General features: G+C 46.8%; 1 long non-coding RNA gene across 1 annotated transcript; it reads right to left on the bottom strand.

Annotated features, from left to right (window-relative positions):
• Positions 1 to 12,906: 12,906 nt before the first annotated feature.
• Positions 12,907 to 15,831, bottom strand: LOC136568542 (uncharacterized). Its single transcript, XR_010785243.1, has 3 exons — positions 15,743 to 15,831; positions 13,541 to 14,771; positions 12,907 to 13,146 (listed from the first exon to the last, which is right to left on the bottom strand). It is a non-coding gene; the product is annotated as an uncharacterized lncRNA (long non-coding RNA).
• Between the last annotated feature and the right edge of the window lie 320 nt (positions 15,832 to 16,151).

Raw genomic sequence — 16,151 nt, 5'->3', positions numbered from 1 at the left:
CCCTACCTGCCTGTTTCCCTGGTCCCCACCCCCTCCTGTATCCCCATTGGCAGGCAGGCAAACCCCTCCCTGGTTTACTCCCCCCTATATAACACCTTGCAGACCCCAAATCAGGTGTCTTCAGTTGGCTGGATCCCCTGGGTTAGGGCCCTTGTTTGAGCTCTGGAATAAACCTGGACTTTGCCCCCAACTGGAGTCCACTCTCCTTCTTCTACCTACATTGTGCTGCTGTCTCATCCAAAAGGTGAAAGCCTTAGCTGCTCTCCTGACCTCCCAAGGAATGGGAGAGTGTCCTTCGCTGCTCGCTGTGCCAGAGCAAGCTGGGGCGACTCCGAGCACAGACTCGGAGAGGCACTGTGACAGGTGTGTTTATTAGAGTGCTGGACGCATGTGGAGATCGTTCCCCCTAAAGGACATGCGCACCCCTGAGAATTCTCGATCCTTTTTTATCCCCCCTTCCTGGTACGTATGTATAGAGTTTCTCAATAGGTTCATGCATATTCATTTTACTGGTTTTGGGTTACAACTTGCAATTAGTCCTTGTACTTAGAACTCTCTGGTAACTTGGTCCATCTCTTGCAGACTCAGCTTTGGCTCTTCACCTTTGTTTCAAAGTTCAAGGGGCCCCTCTTATCTCTTTAGCTTGGAGTGCAGCAGAGCTAACAGACTAAACAAATTAAAACAGCATATTTCACCTATGCTAGCAAGCTACAGACTTAATAATTCAAAGCATCACATTTCACCTAAATCCAAAATGGATTTCTACCCTGTAAAATTTCCACTCTGTTTCAGTGGGCAAGGATAGGTTGAATTCAATCTATACAGGGACCCTCAGCCAATGTCATTCAGCCCTAAATGCAGATGTGTATCATTGGCCAGAGAACTGGACAGGGCTAAGACCTCAACAAATCACATCTGTAATTTGAGCTCCTATAAAAGGAGCTGCGGGAATAAACTCAAGGCTGTTTGTCACAAGAACTTTGGAGTGTGAGTCATCTCTGTCTCCGACCCACACTCCCCATTTACATTACACGTGATGACCCCGCGTGAGGAACAGATATCAGCCATATTAAACAACTGCAGAATTTGCTGAAGAGACAGGACAGCCATTGGGCTGTATAAAAATACCGTGACGGATTTTGTCGCGAGCAGCAAAAAAATTGCTGTAAAAGGCTGCTAAGACAGTGGTACAGTGGTGGAATTACCGCGGGTAGTGGAAAATTGTTGCAGTGTGTCGCCATTTCCTGTCTCACCTATCCCATCCCCCTCAAGGATGCCAACCTTTCCCCCTCCCCCTTTGCCCTCCTGCCTGGCACCTTCCAGCAAGGTGTTGAGTGATTGGCAGATGCCCCCCCAGGTCTGGGCTCATTGGTTTGTCCTAGCGTCCACATCCCCTGACCCTTCCCCTGCTCACACCTGGTTGGCCCTCACCTGTCCCTCTCCTCCCCCTGTCCCCGGGGCTTAAAAAGGACACGAGACCATGCGGTCGGCGTCTCTGCCGTGGTCTCTGCCGTGGTTCGGTCTCTGCCTGTCTGGCTGGAGCTGATACCACATTCAGAGGTCTACCATGCTACAATAAACTCTGGATCTAAGCTACACGGCAGAACCCGCTCCTTTCCTCTTCACCGTCTGAACCTTTTCCACCAAAGGTAAACTGAGTTCCTATTTTGCCTGGACTTGTTCTGAGCGCCCAGCTGCAGCACCCAGCCACCAAAGGCATCTCTGGGGTGAAAAACGCCACAGCTGCCGCCTTTGGTCCAGCAGCGAAGCTAGACGAAGCCAGGCAGGACACACCCCGAAACATCCAGGGTATAATATTTAATAGAAAATTGCTGCAAAAATCCCAGCAGAAGATGGCAGAGTGTGCTGTGTGGTTCCAAACCCCTTGTCTGTTGATCGGAATCACCGCCGAGGGACATGGGAGTGCGGGCTCCCATCCAAATATGGACTTTTCATTTTTATGTTATAAAACCATGGAAACTTATGGAACAAGCTTTAAAAGCCACTATGGACATAAATTCACAGAGACTAGTTTTGGACTTGCTAAGGCAGTTAGAAGCCAAGAAAAACACAAAAGCGGCTATTAATACGCCAGTGCCATTAGGTCAAAATGGTGTCGAGCACATGGAGCAGGAGACACTCATCCAAGGTGGTGGAGAAGCCAACAGCTCTGCTGCCGGTGCCCGAGACTGTGGAGTGTTGCATATCACCACATCCACAGTCAGGACTCGAGAAACCTGGGATGCACCATGGTAGCCATCGCTGTGCTCAGCGCCTGAGAGACTGGGAGATCTGGTTGATGTGGTCGGCACCCAGACCAAGCTGCCGCCGCCAATGTTGGCTGCCCCTGCATTGCACGTAGCTTTTCCTGTGCTGCGAGCACCCGAGCAACCACCAAAGCCCATGGCTGCAGAACACCATGTGTTATTGCATCTGTGGCCAAATCCAAGCTGCTGCACTGCACCCTCAGACCAAAGAAAGATGTCCATGCCACCACAGAAGCCCCTCTGGGCTTTTCTACACCTCTATCCAAGAACTGTAAGTCAACAGGGACTAGAGAGCCGAGCCGCGGCAAGTGGCTAGGGCTGGGGGGGTCCCTCCTTAGTGCCGTGCCTCCTCTCAGCCCACCCTCTTCGAAAATGGAGTGGCTGTGACAGCAACAGCGGGGGGAGGGGGGATGTGCAGAGCTGCATGTCCCCAGCAAGGGCAACACCAGCAAAAGTAACGCCATGTTCCCTGCCCCCCCCCAAGCAGCAGGGACAGCGGGGAGGAGGGGGCACGCAGATCTGCCAGGATGTGGTGCCACAGCGGCAGCAGCAGGACCGCCGTATGCCTGTGATCACTTGGGGCTCTGAGCCAGCCCCAGCAAGCTGCCACCCAGGGGGCGGGGGGGGGGGGGGGGGGGGGGTGGAGGCCTAGGCTCCCATCTCTATGCGAAGAAAACATGGGAAAAACCCCTACAAGGGAACGGCGGGGAGAGGCGGGTGGGGGCATGGTACTGTGGGGGCAGTTACAATCAAGCTGTCCCGAAAAGATGGCGCCGACCACATGGCACAGCCATGTCACAGTGGCAAAAGGTGGGCCACTGTCTCAGCCGGTTCAGAGGGATGCCAGCAGTGCCAGCACCAGCACCCCCAACAGCGACCGAAAAGCTCCAGAGCCCAACACAGCGCTCTGAACAAACCCCAACTGTGCCGAAAATTGTCACCCCGAGGGGAAGGGGGGCTCCCAGGCACCCTTCCCCTTCACCAATCAGGGTGTGGGAAAAGCCCCAGCGGGGGGCCCAACAGGCATGTGGCATGCCGGAGCAGCCCACACCTCTCATCACCATGGAACTGCCCCTTCCTGAGACTGAGTGGGCTGGCTCCAAAGCTACACCTCCATGGAGCATGGCTGTGCCTCCAGGAGGCGTAGTTCCACCCCCGATCCAGCCTCTGGTTGCCACGCCTGCTTGCTGTTGCCATACAGGGGCGACCCTCAGTGAGATACCACTACAGACACCCAGATGCCGAGCCTATGTCACTCCCAGAAATATACCACAACCAACAAGTCCTAGCACAACAGCCCCGGTCCCTGCCACAGCCTCTCCAAGCCTTTCTCTGCTGATGTGTGGCAGCAAAAGCAGCGAGGGAGAGACACACAAATCTGCAAAAGACACCTACTACTGCTTCAATTCTGCCAAGGTCTTTCATACCCTACAAACTCTAATAAGCTGATACTAAATTAAAGAAAAGGTTGGGCTGGTTTAATAACTCCTTCCTCAAAAGGGAGGACTGCCGCATTAACATGCGCTACGCTTGAAACTGACTCATATATGTCAAAGTGATTTCACTTTTGTTATCTCTGTTTTGTAGTACTAAAGCCTATCTGTGTTTATAGTTTAAAATTGGTTTGTTTGTAACGAGAGGGCAAATGGTGATTTCAAGAGATTTGTTTATGTGTGTACTTAATGATAGTTGTTTACAGGGTTTTTATAATATAATTTAGCTCTAGATAAACAACAAAGCCAACTATTCTATGGGTTATTACTGAAGGATTTATTTTGGGAATATGATGGGGAAGCCCATCCAGTCTTGGTCTCAGCTCTGGCCAAGCTGTAGCCTTAACTGGTGGGAGAGGTGTTCCATCAGGCCCTCCCAGACTAGGTCATCGCCCTGGCCAGGCTATGGCTTTGTCTGGCAGGGAAAGTTATCAAAACCAGGTGTTTCTGTACAAAAAAGACAAAAGCAAGTCACATTGACTAGATAATTTGGCTTTGCAAAAGCTGAACCCCTTTCCTTTGAGATAGATATGGAGGTTTCGTCTGGAAGAAGCCTTCCAAGTCCTCATTGAGAGAAAGAGGCCCCCTCAGCGATGGCAGACACTGGGTGATGGGAAAGCATATAGGCAGTTGCAAGTTTCAGCTTCAAAAGTACATATTTTGTTCCTGTTATAATTGCTAGAATGAAAAAAAGGGGGAAAAGAGGAATGGATGTACATCCCTCTCAAAAGTCTTGAGTGTTCTCATATTCTCATGTTTCTCTCATGTTGTTCAATAAAATCACAGTATGACCTGGCAAGTCAGCGGCTTATCAGAGTCAGGAGATTGTCAATAGTGAGGCAGTCTGTCCATCACCTTACTCAAGCTCCAAGGTTTATTGTTTGTAGCGTTAAGTTGTAATTTTGTAACTTCTAAGCATTAAGCCTGTGACACGCTAGCCTAAAAAGATTGTAATGTTGGTGGTTTTAAATGACAGCTTCCGGATGTAAGCATCACAGCTCCAATGATACACAAGGTATATCACTAGCTGTAAGAGATTGGGCTTGTTGAGTTGAGTGAAAAAGCCTTTTTCGGCTAGGCTCATCATTTACATTTTTTAATGTAACCAAAATGGTGAGTTGTAGCATTGGAGTCCCTGGGTGGGCAAGGATAGGTTGGATTCAGTCTACACGGGGACCCTCAGCCAATGTCATTCAGCCCTAAATGCAGATGTGTATCATTGGCCAGAGAACTGGATGGGGCTAAGACCTCAGCGCATCACATCTGTAATTTGAGATCCTGTAAAAGGAGCTGTGGGAATAAACTCAAGGCTGTTTGTCGCAAGAACTCTGGAATGTGAGTTGTCTCTGTCTCCGACCCACACTCCCCATTTACGTTACATGCAACCCCATCACATTGGGATTGTTAGTGTTCAGGAACACATAATCACGGAATGATTATATGCAGGTGCTTTTATTGAAGAGCTCTGGGTGTCAGGGGTGCAGACCCAAATCTGACTCCGACATGGGTTCGGGATGAACACGTTTTTATACCCTTATCGTTATATAACTACATATTAATTATTAAACTTATATTGTTCTATTGTATACATTGATTTCATCCAAACATGGATTTTTTAAATTTCCATCAAACCCCCCAACATCGTTTCTCATGATTCTTGTTATGATTAAAGAACAATTATATCCAATTACCAAACAATCATTGCATCTAACAATCATATCATTTATCATAGTCATTAAATGATTATACAGGTGCAGTTTTGCATGATCCAGTAAAGTCTAACATTTCCCAGGGCCTACCAGGCCTGACCTTTCTTTCCAACCCCCTCTGAATATCCCATGATTTTAGAAACATTTTATCCCTATACTATCCGGATCACCACATATTACGTGAGGGGCCATGTGTTTCGTAGGGTCAGTGGTCAGAGACAGGGACAACACACACCCCAATGTACATGTGGCAATAGCAAGAGTTTATTGTATGAACCCCTCTTTATAAAGGGAGTTTGAAAAACCCAGTCTGGATAGATCATTGGTCTGATCTTTGACACCGCCCAGCTCCCAGACCAGTCAGATGTCCGTGGGTTAGGATGGAATGCAATTGGTTGAGGTTCCTGTCTGTCAACCTTGGGGCCGGTTTATGGAACTGGCTGGGTTTCGTTTTTATAGCCAAATTAATTGCCCAGTACAAGCCAGCTTGTACTGTGACATACTGTGACATCAGCTCGCATGAGAAATAGAGAGGAAGAGGAGAAAAACAACACCTTCCAAGCCCAACACTATTACACTGCACCAGTGTGTTATTTCCATTGCCGATATATCTATTTTTATTTTTAGATTTTCCTTTGCATTTAAACTAGTCACCAACATTTAGAATGGATTTTTTTACCAAATACACCTAAGAAACTATCACTACCCTGATAGAGCTCTATGCATCTTTACAAAGGGCAGAACCCGCATCGTGCAGTTGATGGGACATGATCTGGAAGTGTTGGGGAAGATGAAACAGGAAAGCCTTATAAATATGATTGCCTGGCAAAAGATTTTGAGAATATGGAAAGTATAAGCAAGACTGAAATGAAAGCAAGCTTTGAGGTACCAAGCCTTAGTTACTGAACAACTGGAAAACAATGGTGTGGCTGTCTGAAAGTAATCCCCTTTTGATTAAACAATACCCTCTGCTTGCAGACAGGTCCAAGGGTCAGAGCAGACCCTACTAACTTGGCAGAAGGGGCCCAAAGAGTAGTTTTTAGGGTTTAAAATGTAACACAGTTTGGTAATGTAATGATTCTTATAGGCTGTATGTAAATGCTATAGGATTTGTATCATGTACTAGATTGGTTAGTGAAAATTAGAATCTTCAGCACAGAAGAAGATTTATTGTATTGTAATGGGAACTTTGCTCTCTTTTCCTTTTGCTCTTATTCTTCGCTCTCTCTCTCTCTCTTTTGGGCTCCTCTTTGGGGCTCCTCTTTCGGGCCTGCTCTGAGCTGCGTCTGGCAGCTCCAAGCAGGGCCCCTGCACCCACGCCCTTTGCAATAAACCGGAATTTCCAATACCTGGCTTCAGAGATCTCTCGTCTCTGTCCGTCCCGACTGACCTACCCACCGTCGCTCCTACAGGAAGTTATTAATTTACCACTGTTTCTTGACAGTTAATGAGTATTTGTTACAAAGTTCAGATATTTTTCATATAGCATTGGCAGATTTTGTAGGACAGATTTCTTTCCCTTTACCTTCAAACAAACTATTGCAAAATGCTGTTCACTTGCCTTTAACACTACAAGCTATTGTGTACTGCAGTCCTATTCCTAGTGCATGTAATGTTTTTATTGACCGATTAGGAAACAGAAAAGGCAGTCATTACATGGCAAGAAGATTGTGAAGAGCAATATGGAAAAAATCAAAAAGGTGGCCCCACTCAACGATTTTTAGGCAGGAAGTAGTCAATATAATTAGTGATTCTGAATATGCTGTTAATGTCATAACATTAATACATGGCACTTTTATAAAGAAAATCAGCTGTAAGATATTGTTTAATGTTATTCATATACATTCCTTTGGTCGTTAGTGGTTTGTTTATGTTACCATTGCTTATTTAGCTAAAAATAGATGACAAAGCCAAACAGGCTGCTTTGCAACTTTTACATAACCTTGTGTATTTGTCTGCAAGAAATGTACCATTTAAAGAAACTTTCACAACTGATATTAATAGAGGTTTGTTTGTAGGATATTTTAGGGAAAACCCTCCCAGTCAAGGCCTAGGCTCTGGTCAAGCCCTGGCCCTGGTTGGTCAGGAGGCATGCCATCAGACCCAGGTGTTTCTGCACTAAAAACGTAATCGAGTCACTTTCTGATTTGGGCTTATGAAAGCTGGACCCACTTTCAGGGTAAACTTGGAAATTGTACCTGAGAAGGGTTCTCCAGGTCCTTGCTGTGAAATGAGGCTCCCTAGAGATTGCAGACTCTGGATGATGGTAAAGCATTTAGGCAATTGGTGATATATCTTTTTAAATGACTATCCTTTCTCTCATGTAATAATGATTACATGTATTACCTTACCTATTTTGGCTTGGTGCTAAAGCTGAGCACATAATAAGCTTATTGTTTTATTACATTTATTGTTTTACTTTTGTGTTGCCTTAATATTCATAGTAAAATAAGAAGCACGTGTGTGACCATGGTCACAAGGGTTTTCAGGATGAAGAAGAGACGAGAATGTTGACTCCATGATCAGAACGCTTGATTTATTATTTTATGATATATGTTACATTAAGACTATACTAAAAAGAAATAGAAAGGAAAAGGTTTCTTCAGAAGCTAGCTAAGCTAAGAATAGAAAAGAATGAATAACAAAGATCTGTGTCTCAGACAGAGAGCAAGAGCCAGCTCTGCCATGAGTGGTCAGGAAATCCAAACACCCACAGGAGACCAATCACGGGTCTACCTGTTGCATTCCACAGCAGCAGATAACCATTGTTTACTTTTGGTTGCTGAAACTGCAGCTTCTCACAAGGGAAAATCCTAAGAAAGGATTTTTCATGAAAGATGTCTGCGACACACATGTTGTTAAAACAAAAAAGCTGGAATACGGGTCCTCAAGAACAATTAGAGAATGCAATATTTGCACTATTTTTTGAATGCAGATCATCAATCTCAATCCCCAGCAGATCAATACACAATTGGGTGTGCAATGGCAAGGCCCAGATGATTTATTAACCTGAGGGTCAGGGTACGCATGTGTTCTACGGCCAACAGGTCCAAAGTGGTTACCTGCTCTTCTGGTAAAACCATACCATGAGCTAGAAAGACCAGTCCAACAACCCAATACCCCAGCTGAAGACACTGTCAATAGTGATGAAGAGGCGCTGCACAACACCAGCCAGCAGCAAACAGATGAACCTTGAGATAACATGGGGGATGCTGAAGCAACTACAAGAAAGAGCTGAAATCTTGATGCATGGTGTAGGAGTGGCACCAACCCCAGAGAACACCTTCCTGGCCTACCTAGAAATAGTAGCTAGCAACAGTACCATAGGAAGTTTATTCTGTTTTCTTTTTTCATGCCTTTGGCAACTGCAGAACAGGTATTTTGGGCTCACATCGTTGACCCTCCCATTTTTAGACCGCTTACATGGTGGGATGCTGAACTACCCATAGCAAGTAAAGATACAAACTGGACAGGAGGCATTTGGCTTCCACCACGGAGACTCTTGGAAGAAAATATAAAATGGATCAAAATTAATAGTTCCCAAGCATTTTACACTGAGTTGCCCCTAATTTGCATAGCTAAAAACTCTATCCCAGGCTGCCTTGATTTTACGGGAAAGTTTCACTTACACTATCAAGACAGTGAGAACACCCAAAACCACTCAGCATATCTTACTTTTGTGTCTATATCAGGCATTAATAAAAGCAACATGATGAGTAACACCATGTTGGCCGCGCCAGCTTGTAGCATCCCATCCCCTCCTCCCCCCAGCCAATTCCCAAGGGCATTGCACCATAGAGTTCATTCCTCCTGGAGGAAAAGACAAGACTCCCCCATGGACTTCTGTCTCACTGATCCCTATATTTTGCAACCTACCCTGGTTTCTCCTTTCCCTGTTCCCTCATTGATTGGATACCCCTGGTGGCTGCACCCTCTCCCCTGGAGACTAATCCCCTTTGCCCCTTTGCCCTGCCCTCAGCTCTGCCCTCACCCCTTCCCCTTTTTAAGCTGCCTGCACCATGTGGTTGCTCTCTCTTTCTTGCCAGGTTCCCGTCAGCCACCACATGTGATATCTTGCTGAAATGAAACCTTGCAAAAAGGGGCCTTCTGCCTCTCTCACTGAGCCAGCTGTGGTGAGTGTTGTGTAGGGATCTGACTGCGTTGCCTGAATAATAACCCAACCTGCTTTTCTACAGGAGAGGTTTGTTGGGAACAGATAATAGGCAGCAGCACCCACCATCCAAGTCCCGCATTTTTACCAGTTCATCTTCCCATTTGCAAAATTCGTTGGTGTGTCAAAGCTTAATTGGCTTTCAAGTGGGCTACGTAGTTGTAGTAGTTTTGGTTTGCCAATTTGAGATTTCACCAATTTTGAAGGAAAAGTCAGAGACTATGCTGGATTCTTGCTTTTTGCTTCTCACTTTAAAAGGGCAAAACTGAGCAGTTTTTGCTGTCTTATTTTCCTCAGGAGCTTGACTAGCACAAAGGAGAGGATTAGAAGGATTTATTGAGGATCACTACTAGTGCATAGCACTCATGGTGTTTCTCACCTCCTATATTATTCATGGGATGTTGGGGTAGGAAGTAACAGCAGTCTTACCCCACTGCCTTGGAAGTTTGTATTTTGTTAAGGGGTACTTTTTACTTCTTAACTGAGGAGGGGCACTTGTGTTTTTTATTACTGTGGAGGGTAGCTCACTGTCTTCTGGGGATATGGTAAGGAAGGCTTCAGGCCACTCTGTAGGGGTGAAAGTGAGACAAAGTTTTTATTAAGATGTTATCTTGGACTGAAAGAGGGAAAGGTATCTGTGTCATGTATGGAAAAATATAAAAGTTTTTGACACTTAAGCTCTTCTCTTAACCTGAAAGAGAAGTAGCACTTTCCCAGTGTTAAAGTTGAGTGGAGGCAGCTCAAGACTTTTAGCTAAAGGAGTTCAAAGCATGATATATATGTTCTAACAGGACTCTCTGAAATTGTGCTCATTTCACAGTTTTAATCTATGATCTCTTGTAGTTCTGCTGTTCTTAAGAGTGTTTGTTCTTGGCTGTGGAAGGAGAGCCAGGAAGGAGAAGTAGAGTGAAGCTTTCAGGACACAGCCCTCAGCTGAAGAAAAACTCTTAGGAGCTCATCAAGAGAGGAAATCACCAGACATGGGCACAGAGTTGGGCCCAGGGAGTAAAGTAAGGTAGGTAGTCTGGTTTGGACATTTCACACTCTTTTAGCCCTACAGAAATGGTGTTGCACTAGTTTAGAGCAATGGGGAGGTAAACATAAAGAGGAAACTATTTTTTTTACTCTCTTAGTGTCTGCCCAACTTAGGGAGCTTGTGCAGTGCTTCCCAGTAGCCCCAACCATAAGGTGGTTAGTGGCTTTGAGAGGCAACAGGGATCTAAACTATAGTAGGAAATGACAGGCACACTCTAGTCTCTAAAACTCATCTGCCAGTGCACTTCTTTTTAATTTACTTGGCAATTGCTAAATGAAAAGCTTAAAGATTAAGGAAGAAGAAAAGCTCAGAGGTTTGGCAGCCCAGAGGAGGGCAAGGGAAGAGGGGAGAGGATCTTCCTTCTCCTTTTGGGGACTTCTTACTTGTTTTTGGTCTTATCTTAATTTGATAACCACAGGCCCTCTCAGCAAGACCCTCCTTCCTAATTAGCTGGAAGGAGAAAGAAAGAAAACAAGTGAGGGAGGAAAAAGAGGAAGAAAGGAAAGGAAAACATAAAATTTACTTTCTTCCCGAAAAGCAAAAACAGAAAAAACCAACTTGCTTGTGATTACTACTGGGTCGGCTCTGCTGCTCTTTTTGCAGCTGTGTTTCAGCTCTCTGGTACCTCTCAGTTTACTAGTGCAGAGCAACCACCAAAAGCTACCCACGCTGACCCCCGAGACCCCTGCATAACAGAGATTGTTCTTGACTCCCAGCAGTGCCGAGTACAAACCACGCCCCATGTGCCCTGAAGCACTGCACCCAGTAGCAGCCCCTCGCTGCCCATGGCCCATGTTGTCTGCAGCTCCCACTGCTAGCAGTCCCATGCCTCCAAACCCCCCCACCCCCCAAGTCCACGAGTGCGGCTCTCGCCACCAGCAGCCCGCATCAGTAGACCAGCAGCAGCTCTGGACTCTAGGGCTTCTGACTGCCGTGGTCACCCTCAGTCGGGTCGGTACTGCTGAAAGTTAACATGTGGGGCACCCCCAGTCCCCTACCACCCATGCATGCCAGTGCGGTCCCTGGCCTGGACACCTCGTGCAACCGGGCCCTCTCTGCCGGGCACCTCTGCACTCAGTGAAAGCTGTCCCAGTCACTGCTGGCAGCCCTCTCACTGCCCACAGCCCTCATTCGCTCACGGGCACCGCCCCCCATGCGGTGCCCTGGTCTCACGGCTTTATGCTGGCGGGTTTTATAGGGGAGCCACTGTGGTGCTGTACCTCAGTCTGGGAACACTTGTACCGCTTGGCTGGTCCCCAACCGCCAGCAGCGCCATGTCTAACCTTGGTCAGTGCACTGGGCCTCTGCCACCTCCCCCTACCCTTGTTGGGTCGGCACGTGCTGGAAGCCTGCCGCGCCAAGTATGGCAGCGCACGCCACTCCTCGTGGACCTGTCCCCCGGCTTCCTTTGTGCCAGTGGGTCAGGGAAACCACTGCAGCTCTGCTCTGCGCCACTGGGTACCCTGGATGCCCCCGTGCTCAGCATTTTTTAGTTGCTTCTACCGGCGACAGCACCCCCTCCCAAGCCTCATCTGGTAAGCTCTGGAAGTTATTGCGCTGACTGCGCACCAGAAGCTAACAGCAACTCCTCACCCCAACCGATGGGCGACCTGCGCCGCAAACCTGGAGACTCTCCACACAGTGCCCCCCAGTGCTCCTGAGTCCCTGCAAATTCTTCAATCTCACGCTTCCTGCCAGCCACAGGGTCCTCGCTTTCCATGGGGCACCTGCTTTTCTCTGCCATGTGTCCCACCTTTTTTTTTTTTTCCAATCGTCCACTATACTGAAGCTTCAACAGACCAGGACGGGTCCCGTGTATTACTTGTCTGAAGCTGACATTTATACACGCGGATTATGGAATTACAATCTGACCAGAACAATTATGAGGATCTTCTAAGTTTCATACCTACCCCAAGCACACTCCTGGAACTACTCCACTCACACTTCAAGCATACTCTCTACTCTTACACAGACTAATGCTCATAATCCTCTAGATCTGCAGTTTTCAAGGGCTTTTTCTCTTCTTCCCCTTCCTCTTTTTTGTTATCCAGTCTTTGTTTTCTCTGGGGTGTCGACCTGCAATCACCAATGGTCCCAGGAGATGTTGTTTGAGCAACCAAATTCAGCAGGGGTGTGCCATTCATCCAAAATCTTCTAGGGCCACGGAGATGAGGTTTTATATCCAGAATGATCCCCCAAATTGAAATGATTTGGTGAGAAATGACCCTCATTCTATCATTTTAAAGGGTTTATTAAACCTTAACAAAAATACAACAAAAGGACTGAATAAGGAAAAATCGCAGCACTGGGAGTCCCCGTGACTATCAACCATGTGCTCCTCTACAAAATGGATGCTCTGCCTTTTATACCCTTAGCCCCCTCCCAAAGTTTTGTCAGTCAACTTCTTCTCTGCCATCCATTGGTGGACATTACTTTCTTACATCTTGATTGGAGGTCAGGTGTTGTTAACCTGGAACAGGGAAACCCTGTTAACAGGGAAAGAGGACTATGGGAGGACATATTACAATAACTTTACTATACATTTTAACATCCACATGATATCTATCTCTTGATTGTGAGAGCCAAATATTACATTACTCATCTCTAACACCAGCTTTGCAAGACACAGCAAGTGAGCACAACCACTGACATAACTGCTGGCCACAGAATCGGCACAAAACTAAATTCAAGCAGCGGATATAGAAAGTAGTGAAAGGCTATGGCTACAGCCAGCCATGGGACGGTGCAGAACAAACAAAGACAAGAGCTAGCTGGCAGAGCAGGACATGAGCGGCCATTGCACAGGGCCGCCCATGGCGCAGAGCGCATAGAAGCAAACACATCTCCTGGGGGAAAGCACGCACCTGGTGAGACAAAACTCGCAGGCAGAAGGCACGCACGAGGAAGGGCGCCTCATGTGGAAAGGGCATGTCATGAGCAAACACCCTGAAGTGGGGGAGCAAGGCCGAGCGAGTTGTGGGGAATGGTCAAGAACTGGAAAATACATTGCATCCATTTGAGGTGTGGGGCACTGTCAGAGAATCATGGGAAAACAAGACGCAGAATAAACCTGTGCCACGGAGAAGACTCATGGAGCTGCAACATATGGAAACGTTCCTGTCACAGAAAGAAAGTCTGAACTGTGAGTTAAAAAAGGGTAAAATATGGGGAATCTGAGATTATGAATCTCAACTGATGAAAAAGCAATAGTATATGTATTGGCACTTATATTGGGCAAACAGGGGACAAAACATGATAAAAAGAAATTGCAAACTTTGTTGCTATGCTGTAGAAAGCATAACATGAGAATCAATGTGCAAAATGCCTTTTCTATCTAAAGTTGGGAAGAGTTGAGGCAGTTTTTGTGGGCAGCGGCCATAAGGGAGGACATGGCAGCCACAAAATCGCTACCTACAAGGTATCTAATTAGAAATTAATTGAAAAATTACAATCCACGGAAGGGACCACAGCTGCCGTGGCAACCACCGCCCCGAGGATGCTGGAAACCTTTAGATCGGTACCCCCTGTGTCTGTGGGACCTTTTCTGTTCCCTCTGTCTACAGGCAATGGAAAAAATTACCTTTTGATTCCATTTTTTGGGTTGAAAAGACTGTTAAAAAATGTTGCAACCACTATGAAATTGCTTTTGGTCCAGACCATGCCAGCCGCATGAGAAACGAACAAAGAACCCAGAAAGGGAACCAGAACTTAGTTACATGCGCCTGCTAAAATAACTCCAGCGCAACTCAGTTCCCTCCCAGATGGAGCGAACGGGGGCATGGGGCAGCCAGCTTTCGCTCTCTGAGGAACCGCAGTGGCTGTGGGGGGTGGTGGGCAGCTGCTGCAGCAGCCATCCGGGTGACTTTTGTTCTCCAGAAATCCCCCGAACCCCTGGCTGGCCATGGGCGATGGCGAAGGCGGCTCTGCATGGAGCCTGCGGGCTCCAGAGCCTGAAAGAGGTCGGATGGCATTTCTGTAGCACAGCTTTCTTCCAGAGCTGGTGGCCCGGACCACGTTTTCTCCTGGTGCCGCTGTGCAGTCTCTTTGAGGGAGCCCAGCAGCTCTTCTGGATGCTTTTGTCCGGCCTGCATGGAGCTGTGAAAAATTTATATTATATGATTGGCTATATGTGTTATGTTGGAAAGTTATGCTGTATTAATCTCTTTTAAGTAGTATGGTAAATATAGTTTTTAGGCTATAGCATAATATGAAAATAGAAACAATGTGATGCAAGATACTTTTTGTAACTGACTCGAGGAATGGAAAAGATAACCAAGAAATTCTTCTCATTATCCTAACTGGATAGAGATAACAGCAGCAAAACACCAAGATCTCAAGAGAAGAATTATTACCTCCTTATCATGAAAACTCAGACTTCGAGGAACCTAGATAGTTGATTTACAAGATGAGGGGGGGAAGCTGACATTAAGCAGAAACACCCTTAGTTTGAAAGGAATGTTTGAATCATGTATGAGATATATGAATATTCAACAGGCTATTGCTTTTAAGGGTTAATCCTTTGTTAGCAAAACGTGCTTTGTGGCAGAGCAAAGCACCTGGACATACGTAATTCTTTGCTTTTCATTGTCTTTTATTGTCCTAACTTTGATTGTCCAAAGTCTTATTGTCCTAATTTTTATTACCATTTTTATTATTATTTTCATTACTATTAAACCTCTAAAATTTTAACACAAGTGAGTGGCGTTTTTCACAGAGCTTTTCCGGGCGGACACGGAAACCCTTTCCCGTTCTCGTGGACGAGCTGCTTACACCGACAATGCTTGGTAACATCGGTGGGGTGGGTGCTGTGCTGGTCTGCCTGCACCTCGCAGGGAGAGAAGGTGTCCGGGGAAGCCCATTCACTGTTACGTAGCTCAGTCTGTGTCTGTTTTCTTTGTAAAATACTTGGCTAAAACCAAAAGATCGGCTTTCCCCCCAGGCAGCCGGTTTCCTATTGCGGGAACTGGGGAGGTTCCTGGGCAGTGGTAGCATCCGGGGGAGGGAAGCCCAGGCGCTTTGAGCTCCCTCAGTTTTTTCTGCCTTTGTTTTTTCATGTTTTTCCTTACCTTTGCTGTATGCAGTTTTTAGGGGTTTTTCCTTCTTCGGGCAGCAGCAGCGACATGATGGCGGCCTGAGTTTTCTTCCTCCCCTCACCCCCCCCGCTGCAGCACACTGTGGCACGCCACGCCCCCCATTTCCCTCTGCACGATGGCGGTACGGCCCCCCCACTTGCCCCTACTCTGACATATAGCTAAGTTTTCCTTCCCGCGGTGTAGCGGGCAGGCCCCCTCCCCTTTTGGGCGGTTTCACTCCCCCCGCTGTGGCTCGAGTTTTCCCCGCAGCGGCACGAAACCCCCCCGGCATTTGTCGGGATGATCTCTGGCTACCTCTGTTTAATGAAGTTTTACGTACTGTTTTTTGTATGCCTTAAAAACGTGTTGATATTTTTTAAAATTAATTTTGTGTTCTTAAGTG

Source organism: Molothrus aeneus, chromosome W (assembly GCF_037042795.1).
Source record: "Molothrus aeneus isolate 106 chromosome W, BPBGC_Maene_1.0, whole genome shotgun sequence".
Taxonomy (NCBI): Eukaryota; Metazoa; Chordata; class Aves; order Passeriformes; family Icteridae; genus Molothrus; species Molothrus aeneus.
This window is presented reverse-complemented; position numbering and strand designations above follow the sequence as displayed.